Source organism: Aythya ferina (assembly GCF_964211825.1).
Source record: "Aythya ferina genome assembly, chromosome: 13".
NCBI classification, from domain to species: domain Eukaryota; kingdom Metazoa; phylum Chordata; class Aves; order Anseriformes; family Anatidae; genus Aythya; species Aythya ferina.
In genome coordinates, this window is record NC_140311.1 from 4,822,003 (window position 1) to 4,839,426 (window position 17,424).

Sequence of the window (17,424 nt, forward strand, 5' to 3'; positions counted from 1 at the left end):
TTTATTTCTCTTCATGAAGGAATACTTAATATTTGTTCATAAATGTTGAGTAAGTACTTGGAAAGTAATCCTGAAAGAAAATTACTTGAAGAATGTTAAAAGATTAGGCATTAAAAACAAACAAACAAACAAAAAAAAAAAAACAAACAAAAAGCAGTAACATGTATTAAAGAAAGTAACAATAATGTGTTTCTACTTCTCAGATACTAGATTTTTAAATATAGCTTTCCATTATAAAAATATACTATTAACTAAATCTTTTTCAGAACAGGAGCATTCCATAAATTCTGGCTTTATCATCATTTTGAGTCATACTGGAATGTTTTATTTATTTATTTTTTCCCTATTAAAAGTGTTTGTAATCAGATGTGTCAAATTCATCACTGTTCTCCTTTCTTTTTAATATTTTATATATTAAGTAGCTGCAACAAATAATACTTTTTCTTTCCAGAATACTAACAGAGTATTTTCTCCCATCATTTAAGAAAAGGATTTAGAATACTGTTATAGAAAGGTAGGGAGATCCCTGGCTCTTAATGAGCAATCCCTAGGATGATGTTTGTGTTGTCCTCTATCCCTATGTTTCTGATCAAGCCCTTGGATTAGGTCCCACAGTAACAAAACATATCTGCATTTTAACCTGTGCCCAAGTAATCACATTAACAATTTGTCTTCCCAAAATATGCCACCTTTGAGGTCACTGTGCCTCACTAGCACTATATGGACTGATTTTTCTGTCTGCTTTCTTCATAACCACCAGTGCCAAAGCAAGCAAATGTAAATGAGAGAGGAAAAGTGCAGTGTGCATTGGTGTAGGACAGAATCTGCAGGATCATGCAGTAATCTTTCAACATGTGTCACACCATTTCCTAAAAGGCAGTTTATTACTTTGTCACCACCCTCACAAAAAGAATAAATAAAGTGAAATTACTCAAACAACAAACAGCTGAAAAGAAAACCAAACCATAATGAGCACCTGTAAAGGTGGACAGTTGGCATACATTAAGGGGAAGAACATTCCAGAGTCACCAAGCAGAACTTGCCTTCATGAGCGAATCTGCTTGACAAATTTCACGTCCTTTTCTACTCATCTGCAAGCTTTCATCATAATGAATTTCCTGTTCTGAATTACACAGAATCACAGAATTTCTAGGTTGGAAGAGACCTCAAGATCATCGAGTCCAACCTCTGACCTAACGCTAACAGTCCCCACTAAACCATATCCCTAAGCTCTACACCTGTTAAGTATTTCTTATGTTAAGCTCTAATTACCTGTTAAGTATTTCCTACAGACAAATGTCAGCTTGTGAATTGCTCAGATGCTCCTTTTTGTCATTACTAGCACTGATTGCCCACTCATTTAAATGCTCCAAGTTTCTTACCTCCCAGGCAGAATACAGCTACAGGGAGGGAGAGCATAGTAAAGACCCCACACCAGAATTAAGTTTGTATCCAGACTTTACTTCTGTTTGCATACAGAAATGTGAATCTGTTTCCAAAATGTTTGTGTTCAGGTTTACTATTGAGTAATGGAATTAAGGAAGTAATGGTACAGTGGTTCCCTCATCAGTTTTGACCCTGACATAATATAACAGTTATATGAAAAAAAAAATAATAATCTATTTATGCTGTTTCTAAATGGGTATTGTAAAAAGTCTGTGATTTTGGAAAGATAACTGCCTTAGGTATCAACACATGCTAGAAGTTCAGAGTCATCCAAGCATGTAGAGCTCATCCTAATCCATTTTGCAGTCATCCAAGGAAGTTGTGACCCTGTGAGGGCATGCTGAACTGCGGTGGTATACGTGGCATTGGGGTACTGACTGGGAAAGAAATAGATTTTTGTTCTTTCCATGTCCTGTACCCCTGTCATTATCTCTGCATCCTCCTGCAGTTTTCCTACAATAACCAACATTCACAAGCAAATTAAGTTTTCAAGTAGATTTTTAACTTTTTTGGTATTGGGGTAAAGTAGTGTAGAAGGTGAAGTAGTGAAAGCCCTAGACAATGATGTCTGTTTTCTTACTGCAGAAGCAAAAGAAATGAACTCAAGATTGCTGTAATGTGGTCTCACCTATAGCTTAAAGGGTTGAAATGATTCCCCCTTGATTGCTGCACAATGCTTTGGTCATAGAGCTCTTTCTCTGCTGGAGTTTCATCTCATTAGTTGTACCACCTCTTTTGCTGTAGTCTGTCAGGACAGCTTGAAAGGATATTGATTAACGGCTTAACTCCTTTTTTATCACAGCTAATTATAATGTTGTGGCCAGGTGCTGGATTTGAAGACACTGCTCTTGGAGCAGCCTCTAACGAATGGAGGGATGATTAGAACTTCAGTGAACTGTTTGCTAGAAGTTTTGATTATTGGCTATCCAAATTGGTATTTGTAAAAAGAGTTTAAAGAGGAAGATTTTTCCAGTTTTCTGAGGTATCTGTTAAAAATTCAGAGCTTATCTTCATAGTGAGTACAAGCTTCTTTTCATCTTCTCTTAACTGCACTACTGCTTTTCAAAAATTTGTGGGGGTTTTCTGCAGAGTATGCCACAAAAAAATTGCTCAGGAATTGGCTCTGAGGAAGTCATTACATTTCTCAGTGAGCTCTTGGGCCCACCTTTGAAAATGACAGATGAATAATTAACTGGTGTCAAAGGTCCTGATGTACTAATTAACTATAATTATGCTTGTACAAGTATCAGCTCAATGACTTTTGCTTTTTGCTTTTTTAATGATGTTTGCATGCTTATAAAATATTCATTGTAGTGAGATGCTAGAATTTTCTTGTTATTGCATGCTTATTTTTTTCTTTCTGAATCTAAACAGACCTTTATAATTGCATTTTATCATCTCAAATTACATATTTTAATTAATCTGGGAAGTATGCTAAAACCAGTCTATTTTGGAAGAAGAAACAACACTAATTATATAGAGATTGAATGAGATTGATACTGTTCTTTTCCAGTTTCTCAATTTGATTTCTCCATTCCACTTTCCAAAACCAGAATTGATGCAGGATATGGTCACAGTTTTCCTTATTGCTACAGTTGAGTAAGCATCTCTCCCAGTTTCCTCCACAAACATAATCTTGTATGCTGCAACCATTACCAATTTGTTGCATCCAAATCACAGAGGAGGTCACTTGACTTCTCCAGTAACTTTGCAGTCAAAATCCTGTGACAGGCAAAACCCCCCATAGCTTCTGTGCAAAACCAATAATTTTTGTTAGTCTAATTGAAGCCCGAATGATCTAAAAAGCTATAAGTAGTCCAGTTACAGCGATACTTCCACTTGTAATTCAAATTAAATACCATTAACATTAATATATGCAAACTTTCTAGTATCCTTTCTCGGGTGTTAAGTTACATTTCCACTGTCTCGCTGCTTAATGGCTTCGTTGTGGAGGGAGATGAAAATACATCAGATGAGAATACATCAGCATTCAAGCCCTCTGCCACAAGTGTGATGTTGATATCAGTGGTTTCTTGTTCCTCACCCTAAGCTCCAGTTGGGGTCACCTTTGTGTGCTTGCAAAATGTTCTACACCTTGGTCTTTCTTCATTGGACTACTTTCATCCAAATTTACAGTATATGGTGTCTTCTACATGTATTGGATACTTGTTCTTTCTTCTTTTTGTTATCCCTTAAACTGGTTTTATCCAGCTCCCAAGGGTGCATTCACCACTACTTTTTTTTTTTTTTTTTTTTTTTTTTTTTAACCTCAGGCCATCCAGTGTCATCCCGTGCCTTCACTATTAAGGCCCCTGTAATTCTGTGCCTATATTCTTCTATGCTGCATTTTATCTATACTCATAGATCATTTTACCTAGAATAGCTGTGTGTTATTGCTATCTATTAGTTTCATAGTTTATATTTATAAGGGTATATAAAAAACAATAGATAGTTCACTGCACCAGAAGTAGAAAAAAAAATTGCACCTGCTTTTCTGATTCTTGCTGCTACAAGCAAAGCAAGCAAACAAGAAAGCCACATCTCTGTCCAGCCATGACAAACTCAGACACGGTCTGAGAATATCCAAGGTCTGTGCTGCAGCTCAGCACAAAACCTGGGGCCTGTTCCAAGCAAAGGCAGCACCATATTTACTTGCTACATGCAAAAGTACGAGTTACCTGGAAGTTTATTTTCTATGAACATACCAGAAATTAAACTCTTCTCCTTCACCACAATAAGCTAAAACCTATAACCATCTTTTTCACACTTACCTGTTTGCAAACTTAACTTTGTTGTACTCACAGTTCTTGCTCCCCAGGCTTGTACCTAGATCTGCTACACTTGTGTCATTTATACCCTGAGATTTTTGTATTTTCCTTAGCAATGGATGGCTTATAAAACGTACCAAGCAGTGAAGTATCTGAATGCTGGCAAATGATAGTTGAACCCTCTTAATAGTGAATAGTGAGGATGAAATGTGTGTCTGTGCATATTCCCTGAGTTCTTAAATTCTGAGTTCTGGGCAAAGGGAAACAGGGTTGTGTCTGGTGGAGATGCGGAGTAGTAAGCACACCAAGAGAAAAATCTGGACTCTCAGTAATTTGCAATAAGCATTCATAAGTAATTCCAAGTATTAAGAGTAACACTGTTTGCTCCCCCTGTGATTTTCAGCACCCATTTTTTCCTCCTCTTCTTTGATTGCTAGTCATATCACCTACAGAATTACTTTCCTTTCAAATCTCACCCATTTGTGGGATCTGTGGGCAGTCTCTCATATGTACTTCACTACCAAAACATATACTGTGATTACTGTATGCCCATGTAATATAATTTATCTTTTCAGAAGCTTAAGAGTCAAAATATCCCAGAAGGCCATTAAGTGGACTTGTCCCTCAAGTCTTAAGAAATAAACAGAGTGCTGATTTGATATTGTTTTGAACACAGTTTAAATAACCACAATATCCCATTTCATGAACTGTGTGCTGTGTAAGGCTTCTCTGTATTGATTTTCATGTTTGGGAATGCCACTGTGGGTTTTTGTAATTTTGTTTGTTGGTACTGAAAAGAAAACAGACTAAGACAAAGAGAAGAATAAAATAGTTCTTGCTATGTCTCTGAAACATTTTTTTTTTCTTCATATGTGGCAGGCTTTTAGTATTTGTCCAAGCTCTCAAGGATTTTGTATTTTTAGATTAGTGAGGGTCAGTGATTCTGAAAATGTATGATATGAGGGAATAATGAAAATGTCTGTGTGAACAGGATATGGGACAAAAAGCAAGCTGTTGTTGCATTGCTGTGTCTGTCCACTGTGACAATAATGCTGTGTGATTGCAGTAATGGACCCAAATGAATAATAAGTAGTGGTTTTTTTGAGTAGGTTAAACTGTCAGCCTATTCCCTAAAATATTCTTCTGTCTTACTGAGCTGTAGCTCTTCCAGATGCTTTTTTTTTTTTTTTTTTTTTTTTTTTTTTCCCTCTTACTGTGCAAGCAGAGATGTTACAATGTTACACCACGTGCCTTTTTCCCCTGTTTGTAACTCCTGTGTATTGGCAAAGGTTGGTATGTGAAGTTTCCTGCTTGACTTTGGCATGTAATGTTTGATGCTGTACTAAGGTTAAATTATCCATTTAAGCACTGTCTGAAATGAGTTGTCCTTTGTTCACTATGCTCATATTTGAGTCATACTGTATAATAAATAATGAATGAAACAGAAAGGTTGCAGTTCAGTCACAAATTATTATTTGCAGAATTACTGCTGACCTCTCATTAGCACTTACAAGTGTCAGACCAGCTGTTGAAGTATTAAGGAGATTGCATAATGAAGATTCTTTTATTAAGATATATGGCTGGCCAATAGACTGGTCATTTCATTGACTTCAGAACTGGATCAGACTATGAGCAACCTTTACGTAACCAAGGAATGAAAAGGAGAAGCTAACTACCTTGATCAACTTTGAATTTAGTGTTTTTGGATTTGCCTACTCTTTGAAAGAGGACCAAGTGTATTAAGAGGTAGCTCATTCTTCATTCAAGCTTTCCTTTTTTTGAAGAAAAGATGATTTGCTGTTTGTTTTGAAAGCAGGATTTTGAATAATAGTTCAATAAGCTGTTCCACAATTAAGTATTACATTTTCTTTACCTGTAGTAAGGCATTCACATAGGTACACACAATCTGTTCCCCAGTTTAGTGGTTTTGACAGACAAATTATATAGGTATCTGGAAAGTACAAACAACATGGACAAATACAATTTCTAAAATACATTTTATTCAAAGGCATGCACCATACTGTTACTAGATATCACCAAATCAGGGAAGATGAATGTCACTTTGAACCTGACAGTGAAAAAGCGGAAGCTATTTATAGGTATAAATTAAGGACTGTTGTGCAACATGCCCCTCCACCCCCCTTCTATTTTGTCATATGTTTTCTTACCCTAAGTTGTCTAACTTGTAAGATATAAATATGTACACATTGTTTAGGAATGACATATTTTTTCTTTCTGAATGAAATCATTCTTGGCATGCAGTCACCTTTCTTCACACCTTCCTTCTCCTGGGAGAGGTAGAGGAATATGCTTGTTTTTGGAGTAGCAACTTAAAAATATCTCCAGGTGTAAATCCAGGGTTTATAAACAAAGGAACCTGAGGTCTGCTATGTGTCACACACTAGGGGCATTCTGCCCTCCTGATGTACTGATGGAGCTCCAGCCTTCTAGTTGCTGTTTTATGATAACAGTGCTTCAGCATCTTAGCATTTTTATTGTGTATGGAAGAATCAATCTTCCTTGCAAAATACCCAGAGGTGAGTGAGTGTGCTTATGTGGCAAATAGTGCTATATATGCTAGATTATAGCCACAATTCCAGGATTGAAAGATATTGTGTGATCTGTCTTTAGAGTTTCACTGGATTTACATATGAGTAAAGTACTAATGGCACAGTTATGCAGTGGCTTTGTGTTCAACTGTCAATGGCTTTGAACCTGCTTCAGAGAGATGAGCATGAGTAGTGACCTAAAGAGTGACAAGCTTTCAATTTTCTTTCATGACAGAGTATTGTACAAATATAGCAAAGTAGATTTAATGTATTTAAGCAAATGTTTATTTGCTTATTTGTTTTTAATTCACTTAAATGAAATTAAGTAAAGCCAAGGTGAACCATTCTTTAAACTGGATTTTTAGGATTTCTTCTGTTTCTGAGTTTTGCATCCATTTCATGAAGAAGTTCAGTATTGTTGTTCAGTTATTTTTGGATCTTTTAGGGTCAGACAATTCAATTTTAGGGTCAGACAATTCGATTTTGCCTGAATTTGCATTCTGGTGAACTTAAATTAATTACAAACACAGAAATTAACCAACCAACCCCCACCCTCAGCAAACAAACAAAACAAAACAAAAGAAAACCAGATGTCCAATGCTTTATTTTCATGGATGGGAAAACAGCCATTGATTGTTTTACTCAAGTTTTAAGCTATTCTAGCTGGGATAACAGAGATCACTACACTTAAAATTAAACTTTTTTATAATTGTGCCTTCTGCCTCTGGGGATCTCTCAGTGGGAAACATTGTCAGACATTGACAAGACACTGACTGCTTCAGTTTTCCATTTCCAAAGTTAATTGTCTGCTCTTCCCTCACCACTATGAATTGATCAGTTTTTCATTTTTATTTTATCTGCAAATGTACACTTACAGGACTGGTGGACAGTAAGGCAGCATTTGATAGATGTCTGTGCTAGGTTTCTGAGCTGCAAAACAGACTCACTAGACATAAGTCTACCTTATGTTTGCTTGTCAAGCAACAAGTATCACAAACATTTTAGTTAGAACTCTAATTCAATGGCATCCATTTGTTTGAACAAAACCATAGCAGTGGGGAAAGTGCATGCTTTTCCTGTCTGGATGGCACGGCCTTCAGCCCTTGTGAAAAGTGCAGTCTGGAAGCAATAGTCATCATTAACAGCAGAATCTGACGTTCTTTAGTTTTATTATTTTTAATGAGCCTAGCATTACGATAGTTAAAGCAAAATAACTCACACAAACCACCTTTCACCTGGTAAGAGATCCTTTTGAAACAGAAAAAGAGAAACATATTTGCACATTTGCATTAAGGTACAAGGTTTCTTCCAACTGTGATTGAAAATATGACTAAAATCAATTTGTTTTTCAGTCACTGAAACCATCAGGAAAAATAAGACTAATTTTTTCTCACAGGAATTATCAAGTTTCTTCAAGTTTAGAAGTCAAATTACATACAATAATATAATAATTTGAGTGAACAAAACAGTAAAAAGCTGAGGACATTGATATCATCAGCTGTCTAGAAATTAGCTGGATCCGCTCTGGCTTCTGTTTGGAATTAGGCATGATGTGGTTCAACATTTTTAGAAATTAGACCAGTTTAAGCAAACTGTAATCAAAATTTAAAAAGACAGAATTGCTACTGTTTTTTGTTGGGGGGGGAAGGGGAGGAGGGACATGGGGCAAAGTTTATTTTTATTTTTTAAAGGTTTTGTACAGGCTGAAGATTTGGTTAATCTGTTTGCTGCTTGTGGCAAAATGGAAAAGAATACAGTTTAAATTAGAAACGCTGATGTGACAGCTAATTTTTTTCAGGAGCCTGTTGAGTAAATCATGCCTAGCAGTATGACTGTACTGCAGCTTTGTATAGGCACTGGCGGGGTGAGTTACTTCTTGGCCACTGTACTTTAACCTGGGAATTAGCAAGGACTCCTGGCTGGCCTGTTGCTGTGGGAAGGGGGTGCATATGATTGTAGTCACAGGTTTTAAAAAGGTTAGTGTTGAAAATGAAGCAGAACATATAGTGCCTATGCAATAATTCAGCCCAAGCATATAGTATCTTATGGGAAATTTTCTATTACTATTTTCAGTGTTGCTATTTTTTTAACACTTCAGTTAGTTATTTGAGTGTATTTGCATCTGGAGCTGTAGCAACGTGTTTGTAAGAGATGTAAACTCTGACAAAATCAAATCTTTACAGAGGAATGTATAAATGTGTTGGTTTGTGATGTAATGCTTTTTGGCATCCTGAAATATGATTTTGATTTGCATTGATTTGCCTGTCTTTTTGTTTGATTACTTCTAGGCTTTTATTAGAAATGTGGTCATTCCTATTTGTTCCTCCATAGGGCTTTTACATAAATGTGCAACTTATGCAGGCCACTCAGTTCTTCAGTAGTCTCCTGCTGAATCCAGCTCCACTCCCATGTGGCTTTGGAGCCTGAAAAATTAAATAAAACAATGTAGTAGTGGGCCTGGATCTGAGCAGTTCTGATATTCTGTCTGAGTTTCTGAAATGAGTAACTGAAATATTTCAGCGTTCATTTAATATGTCTTTCATGAAACTTCTGTGCTAACACTTCCGAAGAAGGTTTCTAGTGCTCTTCTATTGCAGGTCTTTGACTAAGGAGTATTACAGAAAAATATTATGATCATTTTCCTTAGAATGTTGTTTCTTCTGATAGTCTGGTACAAATTTGACAATATTGAATAGCAATATTGATGTAGGAAAATCATAGAATATTTGTCTACTACTGTCGCCTTTGTGAAGGGAAATTTGCCATTTAAAATAATATTTACTTTTCCTCTGAGGATGTCTGGTTTTGTTAATGACAGCATGTTGGGACTCAAGATTCAGCACTCTTGTGTATCTTTGAACTGATCAGTATGACCATGTGTTAGTTTACCAATCTGGACTTTATTAGGGCTTTATAACTTTATTTATCAGTTATTTCACTCAATAAGTTTCATCAGTGGGAGGGAGACAGGGATTGGGGGAGATTTGGATAAACTCTGCTAGATGTAGATGTTTCTGTCTAGGGTGTCTAGGGTACTACCTAGAAACATTTAAAGAGTCTGAGTGAGCAGATTGTAAGATTAAACTCAGAAAGGAACACCCAGGCTTCTAACTGAAATTCTTTATTATATTGTGGAGCTGGTGAGATGACATATGCGACAGAGTTCAGTCCATGTTCTCAGAGCCTGCAATGCTCCGGTGGTTCTCCTGGAATAAGTGGCACATGCTGGCAGGAGCACTACTGGTGCATACATCTTCAGAACAAAAGATATTTCTGAAGCCATATTTTTAAGTGATATCATATAATTATAATGACTCAAATTTAAGCCTCATGAACCTGTAGAGCTTTTAAGTGGGAACTTTGCTTGTCAAGGCACTCCTTTCTTAGCTCTGAGTTTCTTGTCTCTAATTGGAAGATTTCCATTAATGAACTGGTCTTTTATTCACAGATGGAATATTTGGCAGAATCTATCTTCTGCAATCGCCAGTTTTCCAGTCTTGTTAGAGCAGATAAGATCATTATTGTTCTCTCACTTGTTCGCAGAGGTTTAGTGTTAGGAGGTATTACTAATGGCATTTTTTTTTAATCTGTATGGCTCCCTTGAAACACTGCATTAGACCTCTCTTCAGTGAATACCTGTTGGCATTGGCCAAACTAGGCAGAAAACTGTTTTACTGAATATCTTTCTTTTGGCTTTGTGGTATATGTTCTGGCTTTGATATGTTTTTAAGTGATGCTTTATGTGTGTGTGTTTATGGGCATTATTCTGATAAAATGCACATTCATAATTCCCTGTTTGAGGCAGACTGTGGTAGCATATTGGAATGTTTTACAACAGGTAAATACGTTTTTTTATATATACACTTTAAGAAAGGAAAGGTTTTTCTCTGTGGAGGTATAGTAGATGGAAAACATAAAATGTGATTATATCTTGCATAACAGTGTCCCTTCTGTCCAGAACGCCTGATTTCATTTCTCGATTTTACCACTGACTTAGCTTTAACCTTCAATCACAAGAGTCAAGTGGGCATAGCTGTTTGTGCTTTGGTTTGTTGATTTGTAAACTGTTTTAATAACTATCTTTTCTATTCTGTTATTCTGAAACTGAATTCATCTTTCTAAAGCCCATTGGAATAAAGAACAATATATATGTGCAAAGTACTATTACACTATAGGCTGTTTTTCAAATTTCTAACATCTATTGTCAGTCTGTGACAGTTATTGTATATTTGTATCCCTGAGAAAAGGAGATTTACTGAAATGCAAAACCCACGGGATGCAAAAATACTTAATGTCTACCTAGGAAGTGTAAGAGTGCATCACTGATAAGGAACTTTGCAAAGTTATGCTGATACAGCGATGTGCTTGTGGAGTGACAAGCAAATTATTGATTGGAGCTAGAAAGTAATCTTTCTGTAGTTGTTGTTTGTCTTCTCTTTCTACTGTGAGTCCCTAGGGACTCAGTGGGGAATTAGACTAGTCTGTACCAAGAGTGGATTTATAGTCTTTAACTGTGGAAAAAATCGGGTTTATCTTTTGAGGCAAGGTTGTAAACAATTATAGAAAGTGAATTTGTTGGCTGGGTTTATAGTCAGCCAACATAAGGGCATATAACAAGAGAGGAAATGATTGTCTACCAGTTTAGGGAAATTACTTGCACAGTTGCTTGATCTCTTTCATCAGAGTCTCTTGGCATTAGTCATTATTTCTGTTATGAAACAAATAAACATATCATGGCCTGAGTCTCAAAGGCAATTCTGGAGATGTAGTTGAAAGGGATCTCGATCACTTCTGTTTCAACATTCGTGATAGCATTTACTATCTTTCCACCTTCCTACATGAACACCGACTGAAATCTATGCTTGATTTTGATTGTGTTATATTGAGATATGGTGGTACACTTCTCTTGTAAATATATCCCTGTATGTGTTTCAGCCACCTATGTTAACACAGCCCAAACCTTTAGAACTTGTGGTAAGGGTGTGAATAAGTTGGTTTTGCTTCAGGCTGCTGCTTCATTTCTGATTTCCTGGTAAACTACTTTGAAACCCAAGCAGTGCTGCCAAACTTCTTTCAATCAATGAGCCTGCCTCGACCTTTATAATTTATTCCACTTAATCTTAGACAAGCATTGCTTTTATGGGGAAGGGGTTGTTGGGTTTTGTAAGAAATTATTTTTTTTGGTTTTGATATACTAGAACGAAATCAAAGTTACTTTAATTTGTATTCTACACAAAGGTCTGAATCCACTTTTCTGGAAGTGAAGCTTCATCTCCTGCAGCTTTAATTTCCCCCTTGCAAATATCATGTTTTCCTATTTCCTTTGTTATGTATTTTGAAATGTTTAAAGGTCTTACACATTACAGGTATTATTTCTGCTGTGGAATTGACTACAGCATCAATTCTGTAGCCATTCCTCCCCTCCCCATCACCCCCTCCTGTAATACAGCTTCATTATTAAGGTATTTTTAAGCAGTGTGAGCAATTAGCTTTAACATTAGCTACAGATTTTTTTGATTCCTCAACACCATATGAAATTAAAAGAAGACAGCAGAATTCACCCATTAAAGGCCTTGATTTCTGACTACTAATAAAAACACATTTCAAAGTCTGTTGCAAGGGCAGTTCTTTAACAGTAAGCATTTACCTTCCTCTTATTTTTCATCAAGTACCAACATGATTTAAAATAAAGTAGGATTTATTTTAAAGTGACAATTAGTCCCTGGTGTAATGAAGGGTCCTGGAAGCGTTTAATTAGGCAACAACAAAAAGCACAAAATGAGCAAAGCCGATTCTGTAGATAAGTGATGATCATACTGAGAAAAATCAAAGTAGAGAAGCCTTTTGCTGCTAATAGTTTAAGTGCCTTGCACACCCACTGCCTGCACTGAGTACAATAAAATGTTCTATCGCACATTCTCTCCATCATACCCAATATATGATCCATACTCCTGCAATAATAGCAGAGATAATTAATTCTGGCTTAAGTATTTAGAAAGTTATTAAGTGCTGTAATTACAGGCTTTCCAAATAGCAGTACAGAAAAGCAGGAAGCTATTCTCTACACTCCCCACCCCACCCCCCCAATATCTGAGTGTGCTGAAAAACTTCAATTCAGTAACGTAAGGAAAAAAACCCTGCAGGAGTGCATCTTAATGTAGTGTTAATTGCATGAAGGAAGAATATAGCTCAGGAACACAGAGGGTGCATTTGGTAGAGGACAAATAATCCAAAATACAAGTTTGATGAATTCCCTTTGTCTCTGTGCTGTGGTTGTTGCAGCACTTTTGTTTATATTGATCTGAATGGCATGGAAATTTTCTTTCATCTGTCATTTACATTCATTTTACTTCGTGCAATTGCCTCTGCCAGCTTACATGCTTGTTTTCTGATGAATCTATTAATAAGATTTCCAGTACATCAAAAGAATTTCTTTTGTGCAAAGATAGAATATAATGCACCTAAAGTGTAAGAGGTCTCCTAGCTTCAATTTTACCTACTAAAAGTTATTAATGAGTTCTGTGAAGTACAGGAAAAATCAAAAGGAGAATGCTAATTGCATGCTATAGATTTTGTTCCATTGCTTACTCATTTAGTTGGTGACTTGCAGAATAGGATATTTACACAGTAGCTTTCTTCTGATTGCAATGGGCCACCTGAATTGACAAAAAAGACCAAATGTCAAATTAATTAAAAACAGTATGTGAAGGAACATAACTAGTACTGCAAGTTTGTATTTAAACATTTTGCCTGGAAAATGTGTGAAGTGCATTTTTGTTTTGTGCAAAGCATAGACATGCTGTATGCCAATGAAAATAAGAAAACAGTGAGAAATACCTTTAAGAGTAGAATTAATTTGAATTCTTTATTCAGGCAAATTTGTGCATAATGATGGTTCCAGGGTGAGCAAACAGGGCCGTTGCCATGTTATTCAGGAGTGTAACTGATACAGGAGTGAAAGTCTGTCTGTATGTATGTCAAGAGTGTGCGTGGAAGAAGACAACCATGCCCATCACGTCCACTTGTTGCCCACATGACTTTTATACCAGCTGTTTTGGCATTAATGCCATTCTCTCCAAGACCTTTTTTCCTTCAAAGGTCCTCTCTTGTTCTCAGCAGTCTCACTTCTTTCTCCTGACTAAGAAGAATAGAGAGTAGAACCAAATCATTGCATCTGTTTTCAGATGGCTGCATGTTACAATGGAATTCTGCACCACTGTGCTTTTCTGTGTCACTTAGAGAAAGCAGTTACTTGATCACCTCTGTTGTGTGAGAGTTGTGAAAAGTATTGTGGATTTATTGGTTGCATGTTTATTGGGGCTTGTATGGTGAATATTTTCACAGAATTGCAGAATCACAGAATGGTTAAGATTGGAAGGGACCTCTGGAGGTCATCTGGTCCAGCCCCAGTGCTCAAGCAAGGGTACCTAGAACAGGCTGCCCAGGCTTTTGTAGATCTCCAAGGAGGGAGAAGTCTTGGTTGCATCTTTGGGCAACCTGTTCAAGTGCTCCGTCATCAATATAGTAAACTGTTTTCTGATATTTAGACAGAACTTCTAGTGTTCCAGTTTGTGCCTGTTGCCCCTAGTACTGACACTGAACACTACAGTAAGAAGCCTGGCTCCATCTTCTTTGCAGCCACTCTTCAGGTATTTATACACACGGAAAAGATCTCCCCTGAGCCTCCTCCAGGCTGAAGGGTCCCAGCTCTCTCAGCCTCCCCACATAGCAGAGGTGCTCCAGGCCTCCACTGGACTCTCTCTAGTGTGCCCAAGTCCCTCTTGTGCTGTGGGGCCCAGAGCTGGACATAGAACTCCAGGTGCAGCCTCACCAGTGGTGAGTAGAATGTTTAATCACCTCTGATTATTTATCTCTGATTATTTATCTCTGATTATTTACCTCTGATTTAACCGAATCTTACATGAAATTTGAATAATTCTGCAGGAAAGATGGTTGAAGTATTAATCTTTTGTCTATCACATGAGGAAACAGAAGTAGCCACTGCATCTCCTTAAGGAGTTGCACGTGGCATTTGTTGTGACCTTGTGTTCTTCTCCCCCAGCTTCTTTCACTTTTCAGCTCTTTGAGTCACTTCTACTTGGGCATCTTTCCACAGGTGTGGGGTCTCTGACCCAGGATTATGTGATTTACTAGTATGCAGTGATGTTATTTATGTTATTTTTGGTATTATACAGTGAATGACTGGTACGAACTTGCTCTTAGCAAAACAGCAGTATGTTCAGTGTTGCTGCTGCAGGCCCTTGGTGGTCTGTGCAAAGTGGCAGCTAGTAGGCCTGCAAGGAAGGCCTGGCCTTTGTGCTCACTGGAGCTGCCTGATCCTCTCTTCTGTGCATTTCTCTCTCTTCTCCTTGGTGTTTTATATATATATATATATATATATTAATTTTTTTATTTTTTTTCCATTAATGTATTTCTCAGGACTCCTTGAGTTACTTCTGTCTTGCTCTCTACTTATTTTGCATGGCTTTAGTTCATGTTTTCTCACTCAGGTCAGTAACGTTATTTTTCAGTAAAGCAACCCAAGGTCTAAGGTCTGCACATTATCAGACAAGGCCCTTGGTGACAGACATCTAAACCTCAAAAATCCAAGCCTTGAGTTACAGCTGCCTTTCACAGCTGCATGCTTGTTGTGGTTTCAGATCACAAGCCTCATGTTTGAAGTCAGGGTTGGTGTTGAGTGGGGGCAGCTGCAGGCGCGGCAGCTGTGCCGCAGGCAGGTCGCGTGCGCTCGAGCTGCACACGGCCGCTTGCAGCTTGCTGTGGAAGGAAATGGCTTTCTTCAGGCTTCAGCCAAAGGCTAGCTGTTCTCCTCACTGAGAACTTCATTATTTCTTTATGCAAATTAGCATATGTTTCATTGTATATTTTGCTCTGTGAAGAAAAATGAGTAAGTAATCTTAATAGTCACACGGAATGACTGCACTGAATATAGAAATAAATTAGGAGGATTAAGGAACAAGGGAAGGCTAATGGTTCTATATTTTGCTTTACTGAAATCACACAAGTGGTGAATTCTGAAAGACAGTTATATATTCTGATTATCTGAAAGGACAATTGCAGAGATATAGCTCTGTAGGAGGGAAGGATAGTGTCAATGATACAATACAGCACTTAAATTCATAACATTTTTCTCATTTACAAATACGTATTTCAGACATCCATTTAAGAATGTTAGTAGAAGGTAGCTCAACTTATTGTAGTCATTTTGAATATTTCATGTATTGTTCTCTAAACAATTTAAAAACTTACTAATTACCAACCTGTTGGTATAAGCCATGAAAATGATGATGAAAATGGGAGATTTCTGACTTTTATCAATTAAAACATAATGCTTTTTGTTAAAACAGTTTGGAAATTAAAACAGATGTTTCATATATTTGAAATAACTAAGTATTTTAACAGTGTTCACTGTGGCATGTATCCCATAGCACCTTTCCTATTTACAGTAACAATATTGAAACAAAGCAATGCTTACATGTCAAAAATTCCTTTATGTCAGCATATAGAACAACTTCTCCTAGGAGTAAAATTTTTACTTTGTAATTAGAAAGGTAATTTCAGGATACAAGTTCTGATCCTGAAACCATTCTTGGATTTTTCTCAGTGGTATCTCTTCTGGTTAAAGTTTTCTCGATCCAAGACAGATTATCCTGGACCACTGGACTTCAGCAAATGTGATGCTGATAAAAGTTGCCTAAAATTGCTAGAATTTTACTTTGTACAAAACAAATACATCATGAGCTACATTATTGCTTGTGAATTTTGGCCTGCAGGTTTTCTTTATATTCTCTTGCCTCTTCTTAAACATTTTACCCAAAGATGGACTAATTATAATTGCCATGAGAATGTACTTTAGATAGGTTACCTCAGATTTCAAACACCCTGTACATTTAAAATTAAGAGTGAGTAGTCTAGGGGGCTAAAGGATGTTTGCTGAAGGACAAAATGTTAGGCTTCACAAGCAAATATTGATACAGAGGGAAGAAGAAAGAATTCTTTCACTTCTCTCTGAGCGACTCTTTAGTTTCCTGAGAGCCCATTTTGAGTGAAAGGGTTACTTTCTGGCTATTCTTTTGCTTCTCCAGAAACAGAAAGATGCGTTCGGTTTGACAGCTACATAAAATACTTAAGTTTCATCCTTCCATTTTAACTATTATTTGTTCCCATTCTAGCTAATTAAACACTTGATATGAAACATCATAGACTTGCTTCTGTAACAAATTAAATGCAAACTGTAAAAAAATGTACTGAGATAGCTTTCCAGTTGCTAAGGCACTATGAAATGTTTTACACTCTTTTGCTATAGGAAGATTATAGCATCTCTTGTAATGTTGATGTTAGTAAAGGAAAGTCTGCCACCTTCTAAATGTCACATCTTGAGACGCAATCTAGCCAAGATATGCCAAAGCACTTATTTTCTATTCCCTTTAGAAAAGGCCCTTTGCTTTCCTTGATATTTTTTTTGTTGTATCTCTAACTCTTGTTAGAGGTATGTCTTAGAAACCCCACTTCTTTACTGTGTCAGGCTGTGGGGGCCAGGAGTGAAGGGGAACCCTGTGTCTTTGAAGGCTACTGTAAATTATGTCAAAATTGGTGGAAATATAGTTTAAAAACATTTGGAACCAAAAATCTGATGCTGT

General features: G+C 36.9%; 1 protein-coding gene and 1 long non-coding RNA gene across 6 annotated transcripts in view; one reads left to right on the forward strand and one right to left on the reverse strand.

Annotated features, from left to right (window-relative positions):
- The window catches only part of PCDH11X (protocadherin 11 X-linked), a 474,407-nt gene that overhangs the window by 321,771 nt on the left and 135,212 nt on the right, over nucleotides 1–17,424 (forward strand). The gene's annotated exons all lie outside the window — the stretch shown is intronic.
- LOC311444171 overlaps nucleotides 15,167–17,424 on the reverse strand; it is a 36,091-nt gene continuing 33,833 nt past the window's right edge. The window contains exon 4 of the long non-coding RNA XR_014697682.1: nucleotides 15,167–15,655. This is a non-coding gene — a long non-coding RNA (uncharacterized lncRNA). The remainder of the gene's footprint in view (nucleotides 15,656–17,424) is intronic.